Source organism: Xylocopa sonorina, chromosome 4 (genome assembly GCF_050948175.1).
Source record: "Xylocopa sonorina isolate GNS202 chromosome 4, iyXylSono1_principal, whole genome shotgun sequence".
Taxonomy (NCBI): Eukaryota; Metazoa; Arthropoda; class Insecta; order Hymenoptera; family Apidae; genus Xylocopa; species Xylocopa sonorina.
Genome location: NC_135196.1, coordinates 13,145,896 through 13,158,915, shown reverse-complemented (window position 1 = coordinate 13,158,915; position 13,020 = coordinate 13,145,896). Strand labels below are relative to the sequence as shown.

The window sequence follows — 13,020 nt, the reverse complement described above, 5'->3', positions numbered from 1 at the left end:
CGTGACAAGCGAGGATAACGTTATGAAGCGGCGAGGTGATCTCGCGGCGATACAAATTCGAAATTACAGGCAGCCGCCAGAAACGCCGTAGATAATATGCAAAGGAGAAGCTTAAAAAGCAATTACCGGTGAAGAGGGAGGCGGTGGTTAAAAATTGGCGTACATAAAAAGTTTTCTAATTTCAGGAGGCAAGGATGGGAGAGGCGTTGCCGGCGGTGGCGGGAATCAGGGTGGCGAGAACCGGAGGAACGAGCAACGTAGGGCGGAGGGCGGCAGAGCCGCGCGTCGCTACCGACGCGGAGAGCGTGCACGCGTTTAGCCTGGACGAGACCACTCGAATAATTTAATATACGAATATTTCGCGGCTACTCGAATGCTACGAATGAGCTTCGAGTATTCCCGGTATTGTGTCCCGTTGCACTGGGCCCCGGCCACGGAAATATCCCCACGCCCCGTCCCAGTATTTGAATAACGCTCGCTGGCTTCTATTGTCGTTCCACATTTTTGCTCGACGCCGCTTTTCAGACGTAATAGACTGAATGGATTTGTCCAAGGAAAAATTTCCACGGTAATGCGCGCGGGCATAAAATAGTGGACAAGCGGCGCGACTCGATGCCGCGTGACACCGTCCGCCTTTCAATGCGCATCGGGATACATTGTTGCCTGTAAAACTGTACGGAATTACGTGAATACGTTAGGTTCACGTGTGTACGTGTGCGCGATTAAAATTCTCGTCGACCAACCGCGTGTTTGTTGCCAAAGTAAATCGCGAGCCGAAAATTCCACGAAACTAAAAGGGTCGAATCGTTTCGCGGAAAACCGGGACACGATCCCGCTAAATCGGTTCGAATTAATCGGCAATCGCTTAGCACGGTCCAGGCAGGAACCGTAAAAACCAGCAAACGTCAACCAGGGTCGCGATATAATAGGAATTCCATCTCTTTATTAAAACGGACGCCGCTCGTACGAAAAGTTGACCGTTCCGCGAGCAACACACGCCAGCTTCTGGCTAACGGCTCGCGTTTAACAAACATACTGCACAGTATCGTCCCATTAACCTAATTAGGTATATGGTATTAGAGCTATTGCAATTGTATGCACCGACAGACCGACGCCAGGAGATGGTCGAGCGCACGCAGCCCTGGCAAGAGCGCTGCGTTTCGAGCTCCAGATTCCGTACACAATTTATGTCCGACCGCTGCTCGCGTTCCACTTCGGATTTTTTTACGCGTAGATTTTCGTCAGGCGAGGAGGGAGGGGGGGGGGAAGGAGAAGCGAAATGGGAAAACAGAGAATTCGCCACTGGTACACTCGTAACTCTCCTCGCTCTGAATTCCTTTCAACGTTTAATATCACGCGCTCTTACCTCTCATCCCATTTTTTTCCTTCCGCGTTCAGCCTTCCCTGTTTCGCGATTTGTTTAATTCGTCGTTGCCGTTGTCCCTTTGATTTTTTCAATACGCGACTTTCTATTCCGACGATGCACCGCGCGGACGATGCCGCGCACAACGGGTGGCCAATAATACGGATGGTATTCGGAGCTTTTATTTCTCCCGGACTCGCTGCTTCTCGCTATTATGCAGTCCTTTGGAATTCAATCCGAGCGGACTGGCCCGGTTCGATTGTTTCGATCGGTGTTTGGAAAACTGCTAACCGAGGCGCAGCTGCGAGTAAATTGAGTTCCTTTTAGCGTGGCAATTATCTGCCGGTTAACCCAGTCTACAGTTTACGCTCGGAGTTTGTCCGCGAATTTTTCCGTTCGTTCGTTTCGCGTCGCCAGAAACAGAGGAATTCCGCAGTCCGCCTCGAAAGTGATACGCTCGTCGAAATAATCGTCCTCGCGGTCTGCAACGACGCGTTCGCCAGCATCGCGAAAACGTCTCGAGACCCGTTCCAAGTTTAACTGCAATTTCCAGGGCAACGCGATTCCATTAAACCCGCCACTCGTTACCGCAAATTTTCAAGACCCCTGCTCGCGATTCCCCGGGTAAATCGGTAGTAAGGAAAGAGCAGGACGAGGGACGAGGGGGATCGGGTTGCAGGGCGTTTCAGGTGTCCGTCCAATGCACGCAAAGTCGCGGCGCACTCGACGTATCGACGCTGTTCGCGATCCTCAAACGATAATTGGTGGCGTACCCACGGAAAGTTCCGCGGAAAATATCTCGACGATCCTTCCCTTCCTCCCAACCCTCGCGGAACGTTACCACCGCGGCTCGTCGTGAATCGTCGGCGATCGAAATTTATTGCGCGCGCTCGATTACGTATGGGGCAATTACCGTGCAGCGTTGTGCAGCCTGGACTATAGACGCGGTTTGAAAAGAGTTTACGAACGTAACGATCCTCGAGCGGTGGATCGTTGGGAAATTGGACTTAAAGTACGCTCCACGCTAAAAGAGGAGCGAACTGGTCGAAATAAAACTGGCTAAGTATCTCGACCAACCGCGATACGAATAATTCCTCGAGCAGAAAGGTTTCTCAAAGCTGTTGGGGTCGTCTGTTAAAGACCATCGCAGGAATTGACGTCGTCGCGCGAGGCGAACCGAGAAGAGGAATAAGAGAAGGAAAACCGGGGGAGATTCGAGAGAGACTCCACTTGGAAATCTAGCGAAACGTAGCTCGAATCCCTAACAAGAGCAGTTCGCGAGACAGCTTGCGAGCTCGCCCGGAGCAATCCCTCTTCTATTCTCTCGCGGACTTGTCCGTTCTGGTGCGTGACAAAGCTGCTACCACGGTGCACCAGTGCCAGGGCAGAGGATCGACGCTCGCTCCGTGCGACGCATTTCTCAGACGTCCGCCGAGCGAGCAAGTAAAAATCTGACGGGCTAAGGAGCAGGTGATCCCGCGACACCGAGCCCGTATCCCGGAAAATCCTCACGAGCGAGCCATCGGTTTCACGGATACGCCATCCGCGTCCTTAAACACCGGAACGACGCGGCCTGGCCGCCGTCTGGCTGGAACATCCACCAGTACGTGCCGAAAAGCGGCCGGTTTCCCTTCTTCGTCCTGAATCTAATAACGTGTTTCTCGATGGAAACCAACGATTTATCGTTATTGGATCCGCGAGCTTTAATGCCCTCGTCGATCGACGATCGATCGATACTCCGCTTTGACGAATTCGCGGTCAGAGATCCGCTGCGTTTGCCAGGAATTTTCGAGGAAATTTAGTAAACGAAAACCGCGAACGACTCGAAATTCTATTATCGCTTGGTGCTCGTCTGAGAGACTTTTCAGGGGACTAAGAATCGACTAGTCAGCCCTCAGTCGGAATGGGAGCCACGAAGACGGACGCCGTATCAATCGTATTATCCGGTTGGACGAGGTTCACGGGTTTCACCAGCTGAGACAATAGACGACGAGACATCGCTGAGCACGAGATTCTCAAAGTAACACGAACGCTAAACGGGTCAGGTTCGCGGCTGTGTAAATTGGTGGGTTTGAAAAAATGTAAGGAAAAAGGGAAGAGGCTCGATCGGACGGACGTCAGCCCTTTGTCTCGCGGATCTGATTCCGCGATTCAGGTCGTTGATGAATTCTTCCCTTTTGACTTCAACACTCTTATTTGCGATGTCACGAATACCCCCTCGTCCCGCTGTCGTTTCTGCCTGAACGCGCGCCGACGTTTCTGAATATGCATGCGGACATAAATCAACCTTTATCTTTCGCCGGGAGTTTCGATGTCTTTCCGAGCACGCCGGGACGACTCCTTTGAAATCGCGAATATTTTTCTAATTTGCATTCCGCGCGTTTTACAACGGTCAAATTATTTCCTATTAACCGCACGGATATCCGTCTCGCGCTCGTAACCGGTTCCCCTTTCAGCGTGCTTCTCAGTGCGCGTTCGAATCCACCAACTCTTCGGTGATTCGCTTTATTAGAAGAGAAAACAGCCGATGAACATCCATCGAGGATCGACTGTTCGCGAAAAAGGCTCGAGCTCGAATGGAAGATCGAGCGATTATTCGACTCCTCGCTGCACGATTCGTCGGACATCGCATTGTCGGACACGTAGAGCGATGAATACCCTCTGAATGGTCGCGGGCGTTGAATGAAACAAAAAATTGTATACACCGATAAACCAGCCTGGTCGTGAAAGCTTAATACGTAAGGGATACCATACCGGACCCACCCCTCCGCGGCAGGCCTTGGCTCCAACCCCCTCTGAATAGCTTTGTCTCGTCCGGCTCCCTTAGCCGCGCTGATCCCATTAATTAAATCTCCAATACTCTTTAAATCGATTCGTTTAATAGAAAAATCCCCGTGTCCCGTCCCGGATAAAGGGCCGCTTTCCGCGGCGAGCTTCATTACGATTTTAATACGATTTTAATTATCGCCCGGCCCGGAACGGACCTCCGCGGGCGAGCGGAGGAGGCTGCTGCTCGCGGGAAGAAAAACAAACGGGCGGGAAACGGGGGATGGGAAACGGGGCGGTCGCGGATATGAGGCCGCGCGAGAATAAGAAAGAGGCTCGAGGTTCCATTATATTATCGCGTTATCGACGATCGTCGCTGTTTCGTTTCGCCGCGCGACGGATGGAAGTAATTACGCAACCGATCGAGTTTTATTCGACTCGTCCGGACGGTTCTCGAGGACGACGGGTCGACAGCCGGGCGAGAAGAGTCGACGTAGAGAAAGAAAGAACGCGGGGAGGGTAGGATATTTTTCGCGGCGCGAAAAAATGCTGGTCGTGGCTCGTGGCTCGTCGACGAGCGCGCGTAACTCGAACCCTCTCCACCCCCGGTCCTCTGACGCGGCCACCGCGAACAATAGGAAATGAGGAAACGGGAAAATAAACGAGGGAGCCGCAGAAAATTAGGAATGAGTATCTAATAACTGAAAAATGTGTCCTGGTATCCGGGGAGCCGGTGGCCGTGGCGGAGAACGTGCGGGGAAAGTCAATGAGGGGCTCCGTTGCCCGCGGACGACGTGACGCCGCTGGAATGAGAGCCGTACGACAGGAATGACAATGCCGGGGCCGCGTTCGCGAGAGGGTGGGGTTTAAAACTTCAACCCCTCGTGGAAAATTTACAGCGGGCTGGATCCGGCGTGTCATTAAACACGTTGTTTCATAATTCATGCTACGATATATCCGTGTTCCGCCGTCTCCCGCCGTTTGCAACCCCCGTGCCACCCGTTCTTTACCTTGCGACTCCGAGGCCACGCTCGAGTCCACCCACGCGTCGCCGTTGGATCTCCGCGGTGCTTTAAAACGAACCTTCGAGCTGGTTCCGTGGCAGGAATAATCGTCCTGCAGATTACGAGTAGCCGAGGAATCGACGATTTCCGTTTGCAACCACCCCCTTTTCCGACGCAACCAACCCTTTTTTCCGTTGATTTCACCAGCCGTTTGAAAGCGGTCTGAAATTTACAGAACTCGATTCCGTAGACAACGCTCGCGCAGAGACCGCGGCGTAAAAATATTCGAAGGTTGAAACGCGAGGCAGTGGCTCTATTTATTAGAACACCGGTCTAAACCGAGCTAGCCTAAACTCCCTTTCCAATGCGGCGGAACAAAGTTTCCGAATTAAACAAGCCGAATAATTCCGAATTCGCGGCGGAACTCCGTTGAACCCGGCGGACGCTGGTATTATGAATAAAAGTTCGAATGTTCTCGTCGGAAGTCGACGATCGTTCGCGGTTGAAAACGAGTCGGACTGGTCGCCAGGAAATGGATAAAAAAAAGGGAGGGAGAAAAAGAAACGAGTTGTACGTCCACGTTTGGCAGCGACACTAGAGAGGACACTTAACGAGACGGAGTCGTAAAATATACTATTCGACGGACCGCTGGGCTAAGTGGGCATCGCCGCGCTTTTAAGGGCGGTTTCTTACGTGCCGAAAGTTTCTTACGCTTCCGCTTGTCAATGAAATGAAATTAACTTGCCGTGCGCGCGAGGAACGAACTTTCCGCCGCATTGATTCCACGGTTAACCCGATACGAGGACGGAACTTTGTCGCAGAGAGGAACGAGTATCCGTTGTCGTACGTTCTTGCGCGATACGGTAAAATGGCGGCTTCGAGGAAGGATGTCCATACGCTGTTATACAGCAGAATTTGGTGATTGCTAGCTACGTTAATTCGGATTAGAAGAAGTTCGTAGAGAACGAAGAGAAAGATAGAGACGCAGGGGTTAATGTATTTTCACATTTTTCATATTTCAGCCACTGAACGTCCTTTGGATCCACCCAACTTCGCCCAACTTCTAACTCGGTTATCTCGTGCCACGAAAAACCCTTTGTCGTCGTTACCATTTCGAGCAGACCTCGCGCGATATCTTGGCTGCTGATTGACTCGATGAGAGGTCAGTCGCGAATGAGTATCGAAATCGATCGAATCCTCGCGGAAGTTTTCGCGTTACTCTCGAAACAACCGAGTCCACGTGCGCACGTACTTTAGCAACTTAAATCGTATCCACGGCGATACGAATATATGCCATCCTCGTGACGCGTCCTGTACGCGCGTGTACACGCTCGAGAAGCGAGCGTACAAATTGCGCCGATATCTCTGATGCCCGTGACAAGGTCCGTGAAACGTTTCAGGGCGGCGCTTCGCGCTTGGTGCCAGGTTTGCGAAGCCACTTTAAGGACGATATCGGCCGACAAGGGAGTCCATTACGAAGAAGTTGCGGTTTACATTGCCTCATCAGGAAGTCGTTAGCCTGACCCAGACACCTTCCGCCCTACGCGTACGCGTCCCTACTCTGACGTCGACCGTCCTCGCCCCTCGTTGCACCCTTTAGTTACTCCTCTTACGGGGTGGCTCGATAGAGGCCATCCGGTAACGTATTCGCCGGAACGGCCTCTATAAAACGACGGTGAAACTTTTAAGAGAGACCCGCGTAACTTCCGTTTTTAGGGGTGTGTGCCACGCGTTTTCGACTGCCACTAAATTTCCTACGGCTTAATCTTCTCGAGTTCCATTTACGCGGCACGTGGGGCACGTCGAGGTCGTCGCGGCGCGAAACAAGCGGCGACGGTTCCCCTCGCCTTCGGATTTTTATTTCGTTCGCGCAGATTTCACTCTTCTCTTATCGATATCTAGGTACACAGCGGCGAAACTTGCTTCGTGCGAGGCAAAGGGTGAAGAAACGATCGAATAAATTTCGCTACGAAGACCGCCAACTGTTTCCACGGTGGCACCGCAAAACGCGAGCGAACTTCGAACGAGAACCGCCGGAGATAGGTGTTGCGAAACGGAGTTGAACGAAATCCAAAATCCCCGCGCAGCTGCTCGGCGAACGACCCGGCCGAGCGTCGAACCGTATCGCCTGGTACCCTCTCGATCGCCACGCGCAACTTGCCGTTCCGTTCGAACACCGGCCACGCCGGACAGATGGATAGGCCAGAGCTTCGTGAAAAGGGATCAAAGTTTCGCCGGAGAACGGCATTGAAAGAAAAGTTTCTCGGCTCTGACCAACGACGGTTAAATGACCCCGGTGGAGAACCAACCCCTGAGAGTATCGCTTATTGCGTTCGTTGCAGAATCCCCCTCTCCTTTGTTTCACGTTCCACCCTCGAGCCTCGACGCTCTTTCACTGAAATCTGCTCCATTCTTTCGCTCGATCTTCCTCCTTTAACGTATAATAGGCGCTAATTTGTTTACCGATAACTCCACCCTCCGAGTTACACTCCTCGCGGCACTCTCGTCCAGTTGTTTCGTCTCGATCCAGCGTTTCATTTCGAACGAATCTATCGAAGATCGCGCGAATTGTTTCTCACGTATGACAGATGGAATTCGCGTGTATACATTGACCGAAATATTTCTGGTGCGTTTCAGCGCGGACCAGGACGGCGGAGCCGAGAAACCCCGAGACGAAATCAACCGGAGGCGCGCTCCAGGGGCCGGTACATCAAAGAAAACGAAATTCCAGGCGAAGTTTTATCGATGCAAATATTCCTTTTGATTTAGATGGCCAGGAAGAGCGCGTCGTCCGCGGGCACGTTCGCGCCACGGCAGGAAACAACTGGCCCTGAGCGTGTATCGGCGTCCCGCGGGACCTCACCTCAACAGATAACTGAATTCCAATGTCGCGCCAGCCGACTTTCATATATTTCCCAGCTATCACGCGCTACCAGCGATACGAACCCCCTCGTTCCAACCCCCTAGCACCCTCGAATCAGGGACCAGCTACTTCTCCACTCTGTGTATTCTCTTAACGGGAATTAATCGAAGTTCGTCGGAAAATTCTCAGCGGCTGATTCGACGCGGAAAAGTGAGAGGCGTTCGATGGAATTTTGCGGCTACAGAAATCAACCAGCGAGAGGGATTTAAGCGTTCGACATATTTAGAACCGACTGTCGAGAGGTCCGTTCTTACAGCGCGGATCATGGTAACAGGCGAATAAGTAGGATGCAGTTAAAGCCCACTCTGTGATCGTGAAATCTTAACATCCGCGTTACACGGCGTAACAGCGGGACTTTTGTTAAGCGAGCCGCGTTTAAATTGTTAGGTACATCTGTAACAGTTTACGCGAGACCGAAGAACAGGTCGGACGTTGATCCGCGAGTATCGTAATCGATGTTGGACGGCGAGTCGACTGGCGCAGGTGTTAAGAAATCATCAAAAACTCGTCAAGAAACGGCGTAAAAGTATGAAGGACTCGTTGGCACGGAATGAACCGGGTTAACAGCGTCTTAAAATGATAATAAACTGCGAACTGCAGCGCGGATGCGGTGAACGAAATTCTGATAAAGGCGGACGCCATTCCGACTGCGGAATTTTCTAAACGATGCCGACGCGAAGCAGAAATAGAAACCCGCGAACGCGCAAGAGTACGGCGAGATGTTCTCCTAACTTCTGCTGCACCGAGAGCTATCGTCGGGGCGGAGGAGAAAAAAATTGGCAAACAGTCGCGCGGCTCGACCAAGGCGAGCATTTTGCAAGAAGCGAGGTTCTTCGAGGAAACGACGTTCGTTAAACCGACGGATCCGAGACGCAAACGTTCGACGTCGTCGCGCTGGTGGAACCGTCTTTCGGCAGTCGATCGTGGTCGCACCTGAGGGTCCACCGGGCTGTCCCGTATTTCACTGTCGCGAGTCAAAACTCACGGCGCGGTTCAAGTGAAATAATGCACGTTCCGGGGTTATTTATGAGAACGCCTGGGAAGCAACGGCGCTGCCAGTACGGTCGGTGAATTGTGGAGGGTACCGTCGTCGGAGACGAAGAATTTGCTGGTGCGCCAAAAAAGCGACGAAGAAGCCCGGGACGCGGAGGATGGGGGAGAGCCGAGTCTACGAGGCAAGACGACAACCACGACTGGAACGACCGCGACGAGCAAAAGTCCTTACGCTTTCGGGGCACGACTTTTTCACGGCTGAACGTTACGGTTTCCCGGTGCCAATTCGAGACGACTATTGGATCCTCTTCGTGACTCGAGGAACGCTCCACCCTCCCCGCACGTAGCCATATGTTATTTTCTCATTATTCCCCGGCGCCATTTTTTCCGCCTTAATTCCCCCGCGAGTCTCGCGGCTCCGCAGCAACCCACCCTCTCTGTGTATCCCATTTTCCACCTCGCGATCCTCCCCTTCTTTTCAAACGCGAGCAGCCTTTCTATCCGTCGACGATGCGCTCCGTGGACCGGCAATTTTTTTGCTCGTCTAACCTCGCGAAATTCCTTAAACGGCGCTCTCTCGGACGTCGGAGGGACCCCCTTTGTCGTGGCTAATGGGAAATTTGTCTCGTTGAACGAGTTAACCCTGAAGTCAGCCAGTCGGACGGGTCGCGTTTTGGGAAAAATTCAATCTCTCGCGGGCGCAACGTTGGAAGAGCGGACGATCGAGCGGAAGATTGAAACAGGTTGTTAGATGCGATCCGAACGGATGAAATGGCTAAATTTAAACTCGGATCCGAAATAGACCGAGAGTTTCTGTAATCGCGAGGTATCCGGCCAACTGAATCAAATATATCTTCCTAATTTCGAGAAGTCGAATTCATACGAGCGCGTCTAACGAGACAACCGTCTGCCAGAAATGTATCGCTAATGAACGAACCGCGCGCAAACAAAACAAAATATTTCTTCGGTACTTTTGAAACGGATCGTTCACACGAACGAACGCGAAACTCTTTGATACCGCCAGCGACGATTTGTTCTCCACGCACAGAGCGACACGCGAGTGCGTTTACGAGCTCCGACTCGTTTGCTCGGACAAATAATCCATCGCATCCTTCATTTTCATAGACCCCCGAGTTTCTGTATTTCTGAATCCGGACGCGTCCGCCAAAATTCGACTATTTTTATCGCCGCTCTTTGTTCGCGCGCGCCATTCCCTTCGGCATTCGATCCGCTTTACACGAATCCCCCGTTGATCTTCGCCTCGCCTCGCGAGGGTAAACATTAATTAGCAATTAGCAAACACGAAACGTAGCTGACAGTGCCGCAAGAGTCCCATTCCCCGACTCAACAATTTAGATTATCTCTCGGTCGCGTAAACCGACGCGAGCGTGCAAGTCAATTTTAGCGACAGCCACGAAACAATGTTTGTCGAGTCACGTCGTTCGCGTCGTCGACGAAGACGACACGGTAACGGCGCGGTTGTCGTCCAATCGAATCCGACGCCTGGGACTCGTTCGAAAGGAGACGGTCAACGATATTCGTGGCGGCGATTATAGAACGAGACGCGATGCGAAAGTGGTCGCTTCGCGTTCGAGGAACGCCCTATTCGGCCCTCTAATCCCCCTTTCCGACGTTCCACCGCCTGAACCACCACCCGCGGAGGCATCGCGTTGCCGTTGCCAAATCGGCTTACACCGAATGCAACGGGGGAAGCTAATCGTCGATACGCAATCCCGATTATCATCCAGCGAGCGAATCTGTTGGACGCTCTGCGAAATGGAATCGCGAAAAAAAGCTGGGGGGGTTGCGGATCGGGCGTGAATTCAATTAAGCCGAACCCCCGAGAGGAATCGCGATCCGACGACGAGTTTAATCTCTTGCGCGGGACCTGTTTCCGCGCGAGACTCTCTTTAATCGAGTCTCTCCCGCACTATTTTAGAGTTTCAATGTTTGCCGTTCGCGATACTGTGTTAATGATCGTTTAGCGGTCGTCGAGTCGGATGTCCAAGAATTTCAGGTTTATTCTAGCGGAGATTCCAACCGGAGGATGAGTCGTCTCTGTATCCTGAACGTTAAATTCGCTAGTTAAACCTTGACTAATGGCTCTCCATTAGGTCCAGGTTAAGGATCTATTATGTTAAACTATGCTCGGATTAGGTTTCATTAGATCGCGTTACAGTTGAATTAGATCCGCGATCAGGTTCAATTATATTTTAGTTTAAGTTTATCTAAACTACTACGAACGAATCGGATACCTCGATACGGCAATTAAACCGTCCAATCTAATAACTTGCCAATATTTCGGCTGTCTTCGAGGAATTCGTGTTCCACGCGCACAGTCGAGATCACAACTGTGCCATCACAGGCTACGACGATCGAGGCCGTATCACCGCGGCACCGGTCCCAACAGTCCCAATTAACCTGAAATAACGGCGAACGTAGTTCTCGCTGTGTGCACGCCGTGCGCGAGCAAACAAGTCCGCTTTTCTCTCGAGCAGCCCATAAACATCCTCGGAACGAAACTTGCCCCATTTTCATGGCACCGATCGCGCATAAAGTGCCAACGGGGGTGTATCAACCGTTGTGCAAGACCGAGCACCGTGGCAGCGCGACGTCTGCAGCCTGGCCCCCGGAAGGAAATCGATAATTTCGTAATCGCGTGTAGCGTTATTTACGAGGCCCGGCTCGAGCCTCGAGGCGGATAATTCAAAAAAGCAGCCGGTCGCGCGGCGCGGCGCGGCGATAAATATTCCGGTGAAAAATTCCCGGCTGATTTATCGCCCGGCGACCGTTTCCAGCGCGCTCCTTCGCGGCGTTGATCCTCCACGGGGAAGAAAGAGTGGAACGGGCGCGCGAAGGATGAACCGCATTACGATTCGCGACGCGGAAAGGCAGCGTTCGTGCGCGGATGAGATGGTACCCGGTGGCGTGAGCCGATATTCTTCGCCGACAGATTTCACGGCAATTAAATTCCGGACGACTACGCTGGACGAATGCTTGGTCGCGCGATCGGATCAGCGAACCAGCGAGTTATTAGAATACAGGATTAGACCAACCGATTCGAACTCGACGCGCTACATCGCCGTCGAAATGGCGGCGCAAGAATGAATGGTACCGCTGCTAGCCAGCCTCAGCGACACACCCCGCGTCCTCGCGACGACTCTTCCCATCCGTACTCAGGGAACAATGTAATCCGCGGGCAGAGCAACGTCTCACGCGCAGGGAGCGACGTTACGCGTACGAAATAAACGGCTGTCGATACGAAATTACGCCTGGAGAAAGGGGTGGGACGCTCGAGAGAGCCAAGGAGAACCGGTAAGCCAGCGAGCAAACTGCCGCGCGGCTACGACGCCTGCCCGGCTCGATAAGAGACGTTTACATGCGAGACGTCGTTACTTTAACGCCGATCGCACGCTTCGCCCGCCTATAACGCGGAACACGCCCACGCGACGGCTCGACGATCGGCGAAAACAATCACCCGGGCGCGTCTGGACGCGTGGGATCGGCCGATCGAGCCGAGGCCACTCGATTACGTCGTCTGATAAACCTCCTCGCTTCGCGCGCCTCTTTTTCCTTCTTGTTTTTATACACTCGTTGGACACACGCTCCGTCGATCGATCGGTACTGCGCGGTTATTCTCGTCGCGCTTCGTATGTTTGCGAATGGGCTCAGCTTGGTCTTGTCGCGGGATTGTGTTTGATCGCACGGAAGCCGTTCCCGGGTGATGGATGAAATGTTCTACGCGCACGTCCACTCGGACCTACTTAGCTCTGTTTAGAGGAGAGCGCCGACTGTTTGTTTGATCGCGGGACACCCGATTCAGAGGCGGAGGGTCTCGAAATCGAAGGACGAGGTAATTCGTTTCGTCGGATCGCGGAGGTGGGGACGCGACCACTTCGAACAAAGAACAGCACAGATCGTATCGGTAACTACCAGCGAGTACTTCCGGTGCGACGACGATAGCCATCCCA

At 52.7% G+C, this 13,020-nt stretch overlaps 1 protein-coding gene across 15 annotated transcripts in view; it reads right to left on the bottom strand.

Annotated features, from left to right (window-relative positions):
* The window catches only part of LOC143422703 (protein muscleblind), a 339,744-nt gene that overhangs the window by 212,509 nt on the left and 114,215 nt on the right, over positions 1 to 13,020 (bottom strand). The window lies entirely within an intron of this gene.